At 36.5% G+C, this 14,886-nt stretch overlaps 1 protein-coding gene across 15 annotated transcripts in view; it reads left to right on the top strand.

Annotated features, from left to right (window-relative positions):
* RPS6KA5 (ribosomal protein S6 kinase A5) overlaps positions 1-14,886 on the top strand; it is a 328,971-nt gene that overhangs the window by 47,167 nt on the left and 266,918 nt on the right. The window lies entirely within an intron of this gene.

Raw genomic sequence — 14,886 nt, 5'->3', positions numbered from 1 at the left:
TGTTTGAGTGAATGAAAACCTATAGTCTCAATGAGCTTCTCTGACTAGTTTCACATAATTATATATTCCTTATCTTCAACAGAATCCACAAGCCTATATACGTAATTAAATTTCTTACATCCTATTAAAATTTTAATAAATTATCGATTCACTGAACAATACCTGGTACATGCCTCTTAGTCATATTTTAGTTAGAAATTTATTTGACTTGACTTCAAAAGCATTATTATTTCTTTATTTCTACTTTGTGAAAATACTTTTAAATTAAGCCTTTTCTTAACTTTCACAAGAGTGAATCATTGAATCTAATGAAAGGATTTCTGCACATGTTCTGTTCAATTACAGTTGTGTAGCTTAGCAGAAACTATTGCAATAGGATGAAAAGTATGGTTTTACTGATTGTTTTCCTCTGATATCATGGACATTTCCAAGGTAAACATCTTAGAACTTAAAAAAACTGATCATAGATAATAGGTATTTCAAATTACATTTGGTAATAGAATTGGCAAGAAAGTTGGTTAAGAAGCCTTTTATTAGTCATGGATTGATAGCAGAAATCCTTGAAAAATATGGCAAGGATTAATAAAGTGGTGGGTTTATGAGAGATTTTCAAGATTTACTTTAGGCCTACATATGTTGTCTAATCTTTAAAAAACAAAATCAGTGAATGTAGATTAATTGTATGATTAAAAAAAGCAATGAAGCTGTTTAAATTGTGGGGGGGAAGGCAATTGTCCTTTCAGTCTGAGTTTGTTTTTTAAAATTGCATCAGTCATTTTTTTCTTACACTGCATATAGCCATATTAACATATCTCTGTATGTGTGTGTGTGTGTTCATTTATTACAGGAGAAGCTAAAGCAATCAAGTCATAGTATAAGAAACTACTTGGGTAAAAAAAATATGGGAATTTTCCCAAAAGAGCTCTTAATAATTCAGACTGTTTCTAAAATGAATCACTTGAATTTTGAAATTCATTTGAGTATTTACAAAGAATTTTTAGATATCAATTAACTTTTTGTATAGGGATTAAGTTCAGTCTTAAAAGTGATATCTGTGAAGATAGAGGAATAGGGTAGTTGAGTTCACCCCTGTTCAGTGGAACAACTACAGAAGGGACAGAAAAATGACCAAGACTGCAATTCTAGGGTGCAAGCGACCAGAGAATGTCTTCTACATTAGATAGGGAAGCCCTGGTCAAAAAAATTGAGAAATTGAGACAGAGTGAACGGGGTGAGTGAGCTCGAGTGTGACCCCACTAGGGGCAAACAGCAGTGTGTGGGGAAGTGTGGGTCCAAAGGAGTGCACTATCCCTCTATGCCAGCCTACCCCCTCAGCTGGCTTGGGAGTTCTTCCTATACCACTCTGCAGCCAGGAGCTCCTGGGGGAATCCAGAAGTATGCCCAGTTGCCTGCTGCAAACAGCAACCCCACTGGTCACCACGAACAGCTACCCCATCATGCACCAGGACCAGTTGCCAGGTGTTTCTAGGCTGACTGTGAGCAGGGGCAACTGAAATACCTAACCCTACAGCCCAAGGTAATCCCACATGGGAGCCTGGGGGCCACCAGACCCATTGGGTCTGTATGAGGAGTGTCTGCTGAGGTACACATTGTATACCCCCCAGCCCCAGGGTTGATGGCTCTTAGTGCATACCAAGATCAGTGGCCCTGGCTGGAATTATGTCAGGTCTCCATTTTGCTCAGCTGGCCGCCACAGTCTGGCAGAGGCAGGCCTGAGGGAACGAGGTGGCTCAAGATCGCCATCTTTTGGCAAGCCACAAGTAAACTTGCAACCTCTCCATGAAACCTGGATCTTGGTTTGATGGGAAATTACAGACAAACCAAGTACAAAAGGGGACCTTCAGCACAAACTGAAGCAAATACAAAACCTTAGATGAGTAAGGGTAAACCAACTTGTAAAACAACTTTATCAAGACAGTCAAATGCCCCGAATGCAACAGAAAATCACAAAGCATGTGAAGATTTAGGCAGATATAACCTAGCCAAATGACCAAATTAAAACATGAGCAAGGACACGGAATTTGGAGCAACTCATCAAGGATGTTCATAAGAACATAAAACATATCAAGAAGACAGTAGAAGAGCATAAAGAAGAATTTGAGGAAAAAATAAATTTAAAAATAGTATCTCTTACAGAGATCAAAGAGATTGTATATCTACTGTAGACCAAATTAAAAATATACTACAGACAGAGAACAGATTTGAAGAGATGGAAGAAAGAATAAATGATCTAGAAGACAGGACAACTGAAAAGTAAAGCACACAGAAGAACAAAAGGAAAGAAAAATGGAAAAAGTAGAATGGGATTTCAGGGAAATGATTGACAACACAAAGAACACAACTGTAAGAACCATTGGTGCCCCAGAAGGAGAAGAGTAAAGGGCTAGGGAATGTTAGTTGAAGAGATAATGGGGGAAAACTTCCCAACTATTATAAAAGACATAAATATGGAAATTAGAGAAGCATGACAGACCCAAGTAGAATAAATCCAAATAGGCCTACTTGAAAACACAAATTATTTAGATTGTAAAATGTTGAAGAGAAGCAGAAAGTCCTGAAAGCAGCAAGAGAAAATCGATTCATTACATACAAGGGAAACCACATAAGAATGAATTCAGACTACTGAACAAACACCATGGAGGTGAGAAGGCAGTGGTATGATATATTTAAGACCTTGAATGAGATGCATATGTCAAAGAATTCCTTTTTTTTAATTTTTAACTTTTTTCTTGTATAATATAACATATATACAAAGCAAAGAAAGAAAAAACAATAGTTTTCAAATAACTCTTCAACAAGTAGTTATAGGACAGATCCAAGACCATATGATCCTCTCAGATTTTTCCTTCTAGCTGCTCCAGAATATAGGAAGCTAGAAGGAATCAATATTTTTTTTTAATCACAATTGAATTTTTTTCCTTTGTTGTGAAAAATAACATATATACAAAAAAGCCATAAATTTCAAAGTGCAGCAGAACAATTAGGTATAGAACCAATTTCAGAGTTTAGTATGGGTTACAATTCCACGATTTTAGGTTTTTACTTCTAGCTGCTCTAAGATACTGAAGACTAAAAGACATATCAATTTAATGATTCTGCAGTCATATTCATTTGTTAAATACTACCTTTTCTGTATAACTCTACCATCACCTTTGATTTTTCTGTCCCACACTTTAGGGGTATTTGGGCTATTGCCATTCTAACTTTTTTATGTTGGAAGGGGCTGTCAATATATGGTGTAAGGAGATGGAATTATCTGATGTTCTAGAGGGGCTGGGCCCTCTAGGTTTCAGGACTTATCTGATCTAGGGACACATCTAGGGGTTGTAGATTTCTGGAATATTACCCTAGTGCATGGAATCTTTGTAGATTCTTATATATTGCCCTAGGTGTTCTTTCAGATTGGCTGAAATAGTTTTAGTTGGGATTTGGCAAATTATGATAGGTAATAATGTTTAACTGAAGCTTGCATAAGAGTGACCTCTAGAGTAGCCTCTTAAATCTATTTGTACTCTCCCAGCCACTGATACATTTTATTAGTTACACTTCTTTTTTCCCTTTTGGTCAGGATGGAATTGTTGATCCCATGGTGCCAGGGCCGGATTCATCCCTGGGAGTCATCTCCCACATTGCCAGGGAGACTTTCACCCCTGGATGTCATGTCCCATGTAGGGAAGTGGGCAATGATTTCATATGCAGAGTTGGGTTTAGAGAGAGTGAGACCACATCTGAGCAACAAAAGAGCTCCTCCAGAAGTAACTCTTAGGCATACCTATAGGTAGGCTAAGCTTCTCCGATATCTACATAAGCTTCACAAGAGTAAGCCTCAAGGTCGAGGGCTTGGCCTATTGATTTGGGTGTTCGTAAAGTTTGACACAGTATCAGGGGATTCCCTGATGGTAAAGTTTAATAGTTCCATATTTTTCTTCCCATCCCTCAAGGGACTTTGCCAGTACTTTTTGATTATCTGCTTAATATATTCTAGGATGTATCCAGGCATCACATTAGGCTGTACAGAATCTTTCTTATTCTGGCTCCCTGTGTTTCAGTTGTTCAGTGAGCTATCCAGACAGGTTGAGTTAGATTATGTGCTACAGAAAATTTAGGTTCCAGACAAAATAAACCTTTCTTCCTTTGGTCTCAAAGAGCGTGTGGTTCTAAAATAATAGACAATGTCTTCCTTACCCCTGTGTTCTGAATTACCTTAAATCCCAACCGATCAGCTTCATTCTTGTCTCTAAATACCAGGTTATAGATATATAAAACAACCTCTCAAAATCCGTATTTACACCTTTGGACTAAATGCGTCTGATGTATGAGTTTACAATCTAGGCCCTTGTTTTCTAATAAGCATTTTCTAAAGAAGATCATAGAATAATTGTTCTTTTGTTTCTGGCTTATTTTACCTCACCAAATGTCCCGCAGGTTCATTCACATTGTTGCATGCCTCACGACGTCATTCCTTTTTGTAGCAGTGCAATATTCAATCATATGTATACATCATCATTTGCCAATCTCCTTCTTAGTCAGTGCATCCTTCAGCCACCTGCTTTCATTAGGCATCATATATAACGCTCAAAGTCCACAGTCCATCAACACTCTGAATTTTAGATGATTTCACTGTTGTCAAGAGAATGATAACCAATAAACACACCCTCGCTAAATAGGAAATCTAAACCTGCTCTTAACTCTTGTCCCTCCCCCATTAATTACCCCTGCTGTTGCTGATACTGCTGATATTTTCTTATTATACGTAGCCCATAGCATGTCCAAGAATTCCTTATCCAGCCAAGTTGCCCTTCAGAAATTGAGGGAGAGATTAAAATCTTCTCAGACAAACCAAGACTAAGAGGATTTGTCAAAAAGAGAACTGTCCTACAGGAGATACTAAAGGAAATTTTGTCTGCTGAAAAATAGAGACAGGAAAGGGAGGTCTGGAGGAGGGCTCCAAAGTATCAGTAAGGGTAACTTAAAGGATAAAAAGAGAGAAAAGGGAATATATAGATCTGACAAATAAAAACTAAAGGTAAGATGGTAGGTTAAAGAATTGCTCTTACAGGAATAACTTTGAATGTTAAGGGATTAAACTCACAAATTAAAAGATGCAGATTGGAAGAAGGGGTTAAAACTATGATCCATCTATATGCTGCTTGCAAGAGACATTTCAGGGTCAAGGATACAGATAAATTGGAAGTGAAAGGATGGAAAAAGAACATCTACGCAAGCTGAAAGCAAAAGAAAGCAGGACTAGCTATACTAATATCAACAATAAAATAGACTTTAAATGTAAAGATGTCATAAGAGACAAGGAAGGACACTACATATTAGTAAAAGGGACAACTCATCAAGAAGAAATAACAATCATAAATGTTTATGCTCCCAATCAAGGTGCTCCAAGCTACATGAGCCAAATATTGGCAAAACTGAATGGAGCAATAGCTCTTTCACCAATAATAGTGGGAGGCTTCAATACACAACTGTCCTCTATAGACAAAATAACCAGACAGAGGATTAATAAGGAAGTAGAGAATTAAACAGTGTGGTAAAGTAATTAGACCTAACAGACATATATATATATATATATATATATATATATATATATATATTGCTACACCCAAAACACCAGGATATGCATTCCTCTCTAGTGCTCATGAATTGTTACTCAGTGTAGGTTATCTACTGGGAAACAAAACAGGTCTCAATAAATTTAATAAGATTGAAATTATTCAAAACACTTTCTCTGACTATGATGGAGTGAAGCTGGAAATCAATAACCACCCAAGAACCAGAACTGTCACAAATATATGGAGATTAAATAGCACACTCTTAAATAATCAGTGGATCAAAGAAGAAATTGCTAGAAAAATCGATAAATATCTGGAGAAGAGTGAAAATGAGAATGCAGTATATCAGAACTTGTGGAATGCATCAAAGGAAATGCTGAGAGGGAAGTTTATTGCCCTAAATGAATATATTAAAGAAGAGGAATGAACCACAGTTAAGGGCTTAACTGCTCACTTGGAGGAACTAGAAAAAGAACAGCAAACTAACTGCAAAGCAAATAGAAGAAGAGAAATAACAAAGATTAAAGCAGAAATAAATGAACTGGAGAACAACAACAACAGAAAACAGTAAAAACAATAAAAAAACCCAAAAGTTGGTTTTTGAGATAATAAAATCAGTGGACCTCTTCCTAGGTGGACAAAGAAAAAAAAAAGAGGATGCAAATAAACAAAATGAAAGATAAGAGGAAGGTTGTTACCGTGGATTCTGAAGAAATTTAAAAAATTATAAGAGGATACTATGAAGAACCAGATGCCAATAAACTACACAACTTAGATTAAATGGACAAATTCTGAGAAACACATGAATAACCTACACCGACTTGAGAAGAAATAGATGAGTTCAACAAACCAATGACACAAAAAGATATTTAGTCAGTCATCAGAAATCTTCCTACAATGGACACTTCTCAGAAGAGGAAATACAAAGGCTAAAAGGCACATGAAAAGATGCTGAACTTCACTGGCTCTTAGGGAACTGCAAATTAAAACTACAATGAGATATCATCTCACACCCACTAGAATGGCCATTATCAAAAAACAAAATGACAAGTGCTGGAGAGGATGTGGAGAAAGAAGCACACTTATCCACTGTTGGTGGGAATGTAAAATGGTACAGCTACTCTGGATGGCGGTTTGGCCTTTCCTCAGGAAGCTGAGTATAGAATTGCCATGTGATTCAGCAAAATCCCATTACTCGGTGTATATTCAGAGAACCTGAGGGCAAGGACACAAACGGACATTTGCACACCAATGTTTATAGCAGCATTATTTATGATTGCTAAGAGATGAAAATAGCCCAAATGTCCATTGACAGATGAGTGGCTAAACAAGCTATGGTATATGCATACAATGGAATATTATGCAGCTGTAAGACAAAAAAATCATAAAGTACTTAACAACATAGATGAACCTTGAAGGCATTATGCTGAGTGAAATTAGAAATAAAAGAACAAGTACTCTATGATCTCACTAATATGAACTAACATTAATGAGTGAACTTTGAGAATTGAAGTTAAGAACCCAGGTGTTCTAGTATGCTAGTTGCCAGAATGCAATATACGAGAAACAGAATGGCTTTTAAAAGGTATTCTAGTTTGCTAGCTGCCAGAATGCAATATACCAGAAATGGAATGGCTTTTAAAAAGGGGAATTTAGTAAGTTGCTAGTTTACAGTTCTAAGGCCAAGAAAATGTCCCAATTAAAACAAGTCGATCCAATCAAAGGCATCCATCCAGGGAAAGATAATCTTGGTTCAAGAAGGCTGATGAAGTTCAGGGTTTCTCTCAAGTGAGAAGGCACGTGGCGAACACAGTCAGGGCTTCTCTCTCAGCTGGAAAGGCACATGGCGAACATGGCTAGCTTTCTCTCCTGGCTTCCAGTTTCATGAAGCTCCCCGGGAGGTGTTTTCCTTCTTCATCTCTAAAGGTCACTGGCTTCTGGACCTGCTTCGTGGTGCTGCAGCATTCTCTGCTCTCTCTGAATCTGTTTCATTCTCCAAAATGTTTCCTCTCTTATAGGACTCCAGAAATTTATCAAGACCCACCCAAATGGGTGGAGATATGTCATCACTTAATCCAGCTTAACAACCACTCTTGATTAAATCACTTCTCCAGGGAGATGATCTGATTACAGTTTCAAAGATACAATACGGAATAGGGATTAGAAGAAACAGCTGCCTTTACAAAATGGGATTAGGATTAAAACATCGCTTTTCTAGGATCCATACATCATTTCAAAGCAGCACAAAAGGGTAATTTAATAAGTTGCTAGTTTACAGTTCTAAGGCCGAGAAAATGTCCCAATTAAAACAAGTCTATAGAAATGTCCAATCTAAGGCATCCAGGGAAAGATACCTTGGTTCAAGAAGGTCGATGACGTTCAGGGTTTCTCCGTCAAATGAGAAGGCACATGGCAAACATAGTCAGAGCTTCTCTCTCAGCTGGAAGGGTGAACATTGAGTCATATGCTAGCTTTCTCTCCTGGCTTCCTTTCATGCCCCCTGGAGGCATTTTCCTTCTTCATCTTCAAAGGTCGCTGGCTGATGGACTCTGCTTCTAATGGCTGTGTTGTTCCACTCTGCCTTTGAATCGCTCTTTCTCCAAAATGTTTCTTCTTTTATAGGACTTCAGAAACTAATCAAGACCTTCCCAAATGGGTGAAGACAGGTCTCTAGCTAATCCAGTTTAACAAGCACTCTTGATTAAATCACACCTCCAGAGAGATGATCTAATTACAGTTTCAAACATACAGTACTGAATAGGGATTAGAAGAAACGCTGCCTTTACAAAATAGGATTAGGATTAAAACATGGCTTTTCTAGAGTACATACATCATTTCAGACCAGCACACCAGCTCATCAGGAGATAGAAATAGAATAGAGATTTGGTACTGAAGGAATACAGATTGTGGAACAGGACTGATTGTAGAAACTCAGAAATGGATAGCACAATACTACCTGATTGTAGCGCAATAAGATAAGTACGCTGAATGAAGCTGAATGTGAATATGGTTGAGGGAGAAGGGCTGGGGGTATGTATGAAGCCATAAGGACAGATAGAGGATAAAGACTGAGACGGCATAATTTAGGAATGCCTAGAGTGAATAATCATGGTAATTAAATGTACAAATAAAAAAATGTTTTTTCAGAAGTGGTAACAAATGAGGGTCAACATTGCAGGGTGCTGAAAATAGATGGTATGCGGGGGTGGGGGCTACAATCAATGCAAACTAGGGTCTGTAGTCAACAGTAGCATTGTAGTATGTTTCCACTGAATGTAACAAAGACATTATGCCAAAAGTAAATGTCAGTAGGCCAAAGACATGGGGGAGCAGTATAGATTCTTTGTAGAAGAAAAGAAAATATCTTTATATATACAGACATGCCTATACATTAGGTTGGATTTTATGATGTGTGAATAAAACTGTTTAAAAATGAAAAAAAAAAATCTTCCTCCAAAGAAAAACCTAGGGCCAAGTGGCTTCACAGGGAAATTTTATGAAATATTCCAAGAAGAACTAACACTAATCCTGCTCAAACCCTTCCAAAAAATTGAGGAAAAAGGAACAGTACTTAACTTATTTTATGAAGGTAATATCACTCTAATGCCAAAATCAAATAAAGATGCTACAAGAAAGGGAAATTACAGGACAGTCTCCCTAGTGAGCATAGATGCAAAAATTCTCAAAAAATACTAGTGAATTGAATCCAATGACACATTAAAAGAATTATATATCATGACAGGTGGGGTTTATACCAGGAATGCAAGAGTGGTTCTACACAAGGAAATCAATCAATGTAATACAGCACATTAACAGAACAAAAGGGAAAAATCACATGATAACAAAACAAAAGGGAAAAATCACATGATCATATTGATTGATGCCAAAAAGATTTGACAAAATTCAGCATCCTTTTCTGATAAAAACACTTCAGAAGGTGGGAATCGAGGGAAACTTCCTCAATATCATAAAGGCCATATATGAAAAATCCTTAACCAACCTCATACTTAATGTTGAAGGATTGAAAGCATTCTCCTAAGATTGGGAATGAAACAAGGATGCCCATTGTCACTACTACTATTCAACATTGTGCTAGAAGTTCTAGCTAGAGCGATCAGGCAGGAGAAAGGAATAAAAGGCTTCTAAATAGGAAAGTAAGTGTAGTAAAACTTTCATTATTTGCAGATGACATGATCCTATGCTTGGAAATTCTGAGAAACCTATGCAAAGCTACTTGAGCTAATAAATAATTTCAGCAAAGTGACTGGACACAACAAAAATGAGTAATGTTTCTAGACATAGGTAATAACTGAGGAGACAATTAAGGAAAAAATTCCATTCAAAATAGCAACTAATAGATTCAAGTATCTTGGAATAAACTTAACCTGGGATGTTAAGGACCAGTACACAGAAAACGACAAAACATTGCTAAAAGAAATCAAAGAACATCTACGTAGGTGAAAAGACATTTCATGCTCATGAATAGGAAGGTTGAATGTCATTGAGATGTCAGTTCTACCCAAATTGTTCTACACACTCAGTTCAATATCAATCAGAATCCCAACGAGCTATCTGGAAAAGCTAGTTAACAAATTTACTTGGAGGAAAGAGACCTGGAATACCTAGAAATATACTAAAAAAAAAAGCACAATAGCAGGGTGAGAGGATTAACTGTTCCTGACTTTTAAATCTTGTTATGAAACCACTGTGGTCAAAACTGCATGGTACTGTCACGAAGATAGAAACATTGACCAATGGAATTGAATCAAGAGTTTAGAGATAGACCACAAAATCTATAATCAGTTGATCTTCTACAAAGCTCCCAAATCCACTGAACTGGGACAGAATAGTCTTTTCAATAAATGGGCATGCGAGAACTGGATATCAGTGGCCAAAAGAATGAAAGAGGATCCCTACCTTATGCTGTATACAAAAATGAATTTAAAATGAATAAAAGACCTAACTATAAGAACCAATACCACATAACTCCTATAAGAAAATATGGGAAACATCTTCAAGACTTGGTAATAGGAGGTAGCTTCTTAAATTTTACACCCAAAGCACATCAGTGAAAGAAAAAAAGATAAATGGAAACTCCTCAAAATCAAAAGCTTCTGTGTCTTAAAGGACTTTGTCAAAAAGATGATGAAGCAGCCAACTAAATGAGAGAAAATATTTGCAAACCACAATTAAATAAAGGCTTGATATCCTGTGTACATAAAGAAATTATACAGCTCAACAATAAAAAAACAAACAACCCAGTTATAAACTGGGCAAAAGATATGAATGGATATATTTCCAAAGAGCAAATACAAATGGCTAAAAAGCACATGAAGAGATACTCATTTTCATTGGTATATGATAATGGCTAATGCAAATCAAGACTACAATGAGATATTATCCCATATCTATGAGAATGGCTGTTATTAAACAAACAGAAAGCTACAAATGTTGGGGAGGATGTGAAGAAATTGAACCCTTATTCATTACTGGTGGGAATGCATAATGCACAACCATGGTAGAAGACAGTTTGGCAGTTCCTCAGAAAACTAAAAGTTGAGTTTCCCCTTGATCCAGTAATACTAATCCTTGGTATATACCCAGAAGAACTGAAAGCAGTGACACGAACAGATATTGCACACTGATGTTTATAACAGCACTATTTACAGTTGCCAAAAGATGGAAACAATCCAAGTACCCATTAACAGACAAGTGGATAAACAAAATATGGTATATATCTATGATGGGATATTATGCCGCAGTAGGGCGAAATGAGGTCCTGAGTTGTATGACAATATGAATGAAACTTGAGGACATATGCTGAGTGAAATAAGCCAATCATAGCTGGTTAGATAAGGTTTGATTTTGCTATTATGACACTGGTAGAGGTAAACTCAGAGGCTTACAATGTAGAATATGGGGGACCTAGAGGTCCACAAAAGCTAGAGATAGGTCAATGGCTACCGAGTGAGGTTGAACTTAAATATAAGGGGATGAATAGAAGTAAAGGTAGTTCATTAGTGGGGTTATATGTTACATTGCCATACTGAAAGTGAATATGATTGAAATGGGTTGTATAGAGTCATGTATCCCACTGATTAACTCTACAATTATAAATAAGTTCTTGCACAAACTACTTCAAAGGTTTTATCTTGTACAGAGGGGTATAGGGGAAAAATCAGTATTGTATGCTATGGCCTATAGTTAACAGGAAGACATCAGTAGTACCACTGCAACACCAGGGGTAAATAATTGGGGGAGAGTGACAAGTGTTAAGGGGATGTTTAGATTTGCTATTTGGTGAGACTGTTTTTATCAGTTCTTTGTCTCTTTGGATCAGTGAAAATTGTCTAAAATTGAGAGTGCTGATGATTATACAACTGAGTGTTCATGATTCTACAACTAAATGTAAGACATGGATTGTTTATGTTAAAAATTATCCACAATTCTCAATAGATTGTGGGAACTGAAGAGTACAATGACTGAGAAGCAAAATGATGAACTGTGATGTATACACAGGATGGAATATTGTGTGGCTATAATAAGAAATGAAGTCATGAGGTATGCAATGAAGTAAATGAACCTTGGGGACATTGTGTTGTGCAAAATAAGCCAGGAATAAGAGAACAAATATTATATGGTCTCTTTTAGAATATATTTAGAAAAAAATTGGAGCCTAGATTGTAAGCTCTTATAGTACTGACACTTAGTCCAGAGTTGTAAGTGTATTTCTAGATTTTGAGATGCTGTACTATATGTGTATAAGCTGGTATTTCCCTGGATCTTTGGGTACCTGTCTGACACCTAAGACTCAGAGTTGGAGTTCTGCACCTCTCAAAGTCAGTATTGCTACAAACAACAACTGTTAAAGTAGCTGAAAAAGAGGTCAGCCTTCAATTAGAGATAAAAATGAAGCCAGTTTGGTTGGCGTTAGAGTATATCAGAATACAGGGCAAAGGATGATGGTGTATGTATTCCAGAACTTCATCTATCATATGAGACCAAAGGCAGAGAGGTTTACTGTATCTAGTACCTAAATTTTCTCTCATACAATCTAAATCAACCCGTCTGGATAGCTCATTTGAACAACTCAATCATATGGAGCCCAGAACAGGAATGAGGCCTTATAATTCTTTTTAGCCTAATGTAATACCTGGATACATCCCAGACTATGGTAAACTGATGATTAAAAAGTATTGGTACAGTCTCTTGAGAGAGCAGAGAAAAAATTTGGAACTACTAAATTTTCCCACCTGGGAAACCCTGGATACTTTCTCAGACATTAGGGACTTGAACATTTTAAAAAAAAATGTTTTTGTTATAAACAATGAACAAGCATACAAACATTCTTGTCATGGTTACAAGCAATGGCTCACAATATCATCACATAGTTGTGTATTCATCATCATGATCATTTTTTGAACATTTGCATCTCTCCCACAAAAGAAAGAAAAAAGAAAAAAACTCATATATGCCATACCCCTTGCTGCTTCCTTTCATTGACCACTAGTATTTCAATCTACTCAATTTATTTTAAACTTTGACCCCTATTATTTATTTTTTATCCATATATTTTTACTCATCTGTCCATACTATAGATAAAAGGAACACATGATCTTTAACTCGCCCTTATGAGACTTATTTCTGTGGTAGAGAAGCTAAGACTACCTACAATTATGCTTAAGAAGTGCTTCCAGGAAACCTCTTTTGTTGCTCAGATGTGACCTCTCTCTATATGTATTCAACTCTGCAAGGAAAATCATTATCCTTCCCCAGTACATGGGACATGAAAGTCGGGTGTGAAGTCTCTCCGACAGCATGGGAAATGACTCCTTGGAATGAGCCTGGCCCTGGCACTGTGGGATTGACAATACTTTTTAAGATCAAAAAGGGGGAAAGAAATATAATAAACTAAAGTATCAGTGGCTAAGAGAGTTCAAATAGAATTGAGAGGCTATTCTGGAGCCTACTCTTTCACGAGCGTTAGCTAGATATTGCTAATTTCCACGGTTTGCCAAACCCTAACCAGCATCATTCCTGTTAAACCTAAAAAACACCCAGGGGGTGGTGCAACGGTGGCTCAGTGACAGAATTCTTACCTGCCATGCTGGAGACCCGGGTTCGATTCTGGTCCCTGACCATGTCAAAAAAAGAAAAAAAAAAAAGAACACCTAGGTCTCTTTTGAGATTCTGCAGAAGTTACATGTACCAAGTTTACTTTTCAGAAACTTAAAACCTCCATATGGTTCCTAGGCCAGATGACCAAAGGTGCCTGTCTTCTCCAAGAACATCAACCAACTCCATTCCTCTACACCATATTGTCAACACCCTTTTCAACATGAAAAAGTTAGAATGGGCATAGCCCAAATAACCCTAAAGATTAGGAAAAGGAGCAAAGAAGAAGGAAGAGTTATAATAGAGAAGTTAGGATTTAAGAAATGAGTATGACAATGAAAATGTCTAAATCATATATATATAATATAAAATATATATATATATTATATATATAATATAATATAAAATATATATATATTTAGGCTCCAGTGTCCTGGAGCAGCTAGAAGGAATAACCTGAAATTGTGGAACTGTAACCTATACCATACTTTGAAATATGTTCTATTAACTACTTGTTAAAACTTTAAATGTGTTGCTGTTTTGTATATATATCTCGCAATAAAAAATGTTAAAAAGTGACTTCCAACCAGGTATGCATTATAGCATAGTAAGACTAATCAACAAGTGAAGTGTTTTCAGTTTAGACTAATCAACAATTGAAGGGTTTTCAGTTAGATAGTTACTAATCTTTGAGTAAGAAAAAAATGGTTAAAAGTGCTTTATGCAAAAAAATACTTTATGCAAGCATTGAAACAGCTTATGCCTATGTTTTCTGAATGAGTAAACTTAGTAATACTTTAATGTAAAATATAAATGCTGTTGTTGAGAGGAAGCTGTCTTAACTGCTTAACAATATACATAGTCCTAAAGTAACCTTGAAGATGTCTAAATTATATATTGCTTTAGTCTAAGTTTACTAAGATTGAACAGCTTGAATGATGTGGCCATCAGAATTGATGCCAGAGGTAGCAGTTGATGTGGTTATACTGCCCCACACCAGCTGAATAGCTGGTAGTCTGATTTTTTAAAGTTTGTTGATATTCTTCTCTATTTATATATTTATGATTTTCATAAGGCATTGCTTGTATGGGAGGAATCTATTCCTTTTAGTTACGATTTATGGAGCCTAAGGGTGAGGATTTGGTGCCACTTTGATGTTCTTATAACCAGAAACCAAGAAATACTG

The sequence above is a fragment of the Tamandua tetradactyla genome, chromosome 12, assembly GCF_023851605.1.
Source record: "Tamandua tetradactyla isolate mTamTet1 chromosome 12, mTamTet1.pri, whole genome shotgun sequence".
Classification (NCBI taxonomy): Eukaryota; Metazoa; Chordata; class Mammalia; order Pilosa; family Myrmecophagidae; genus Tamandua; species Tamandua tetradactyla.
The sequence above is the reverse complement of the archived record's forward strand: the minus strand, read 5'-3'. Positions and strand labels throughout refer to the sequence as shown.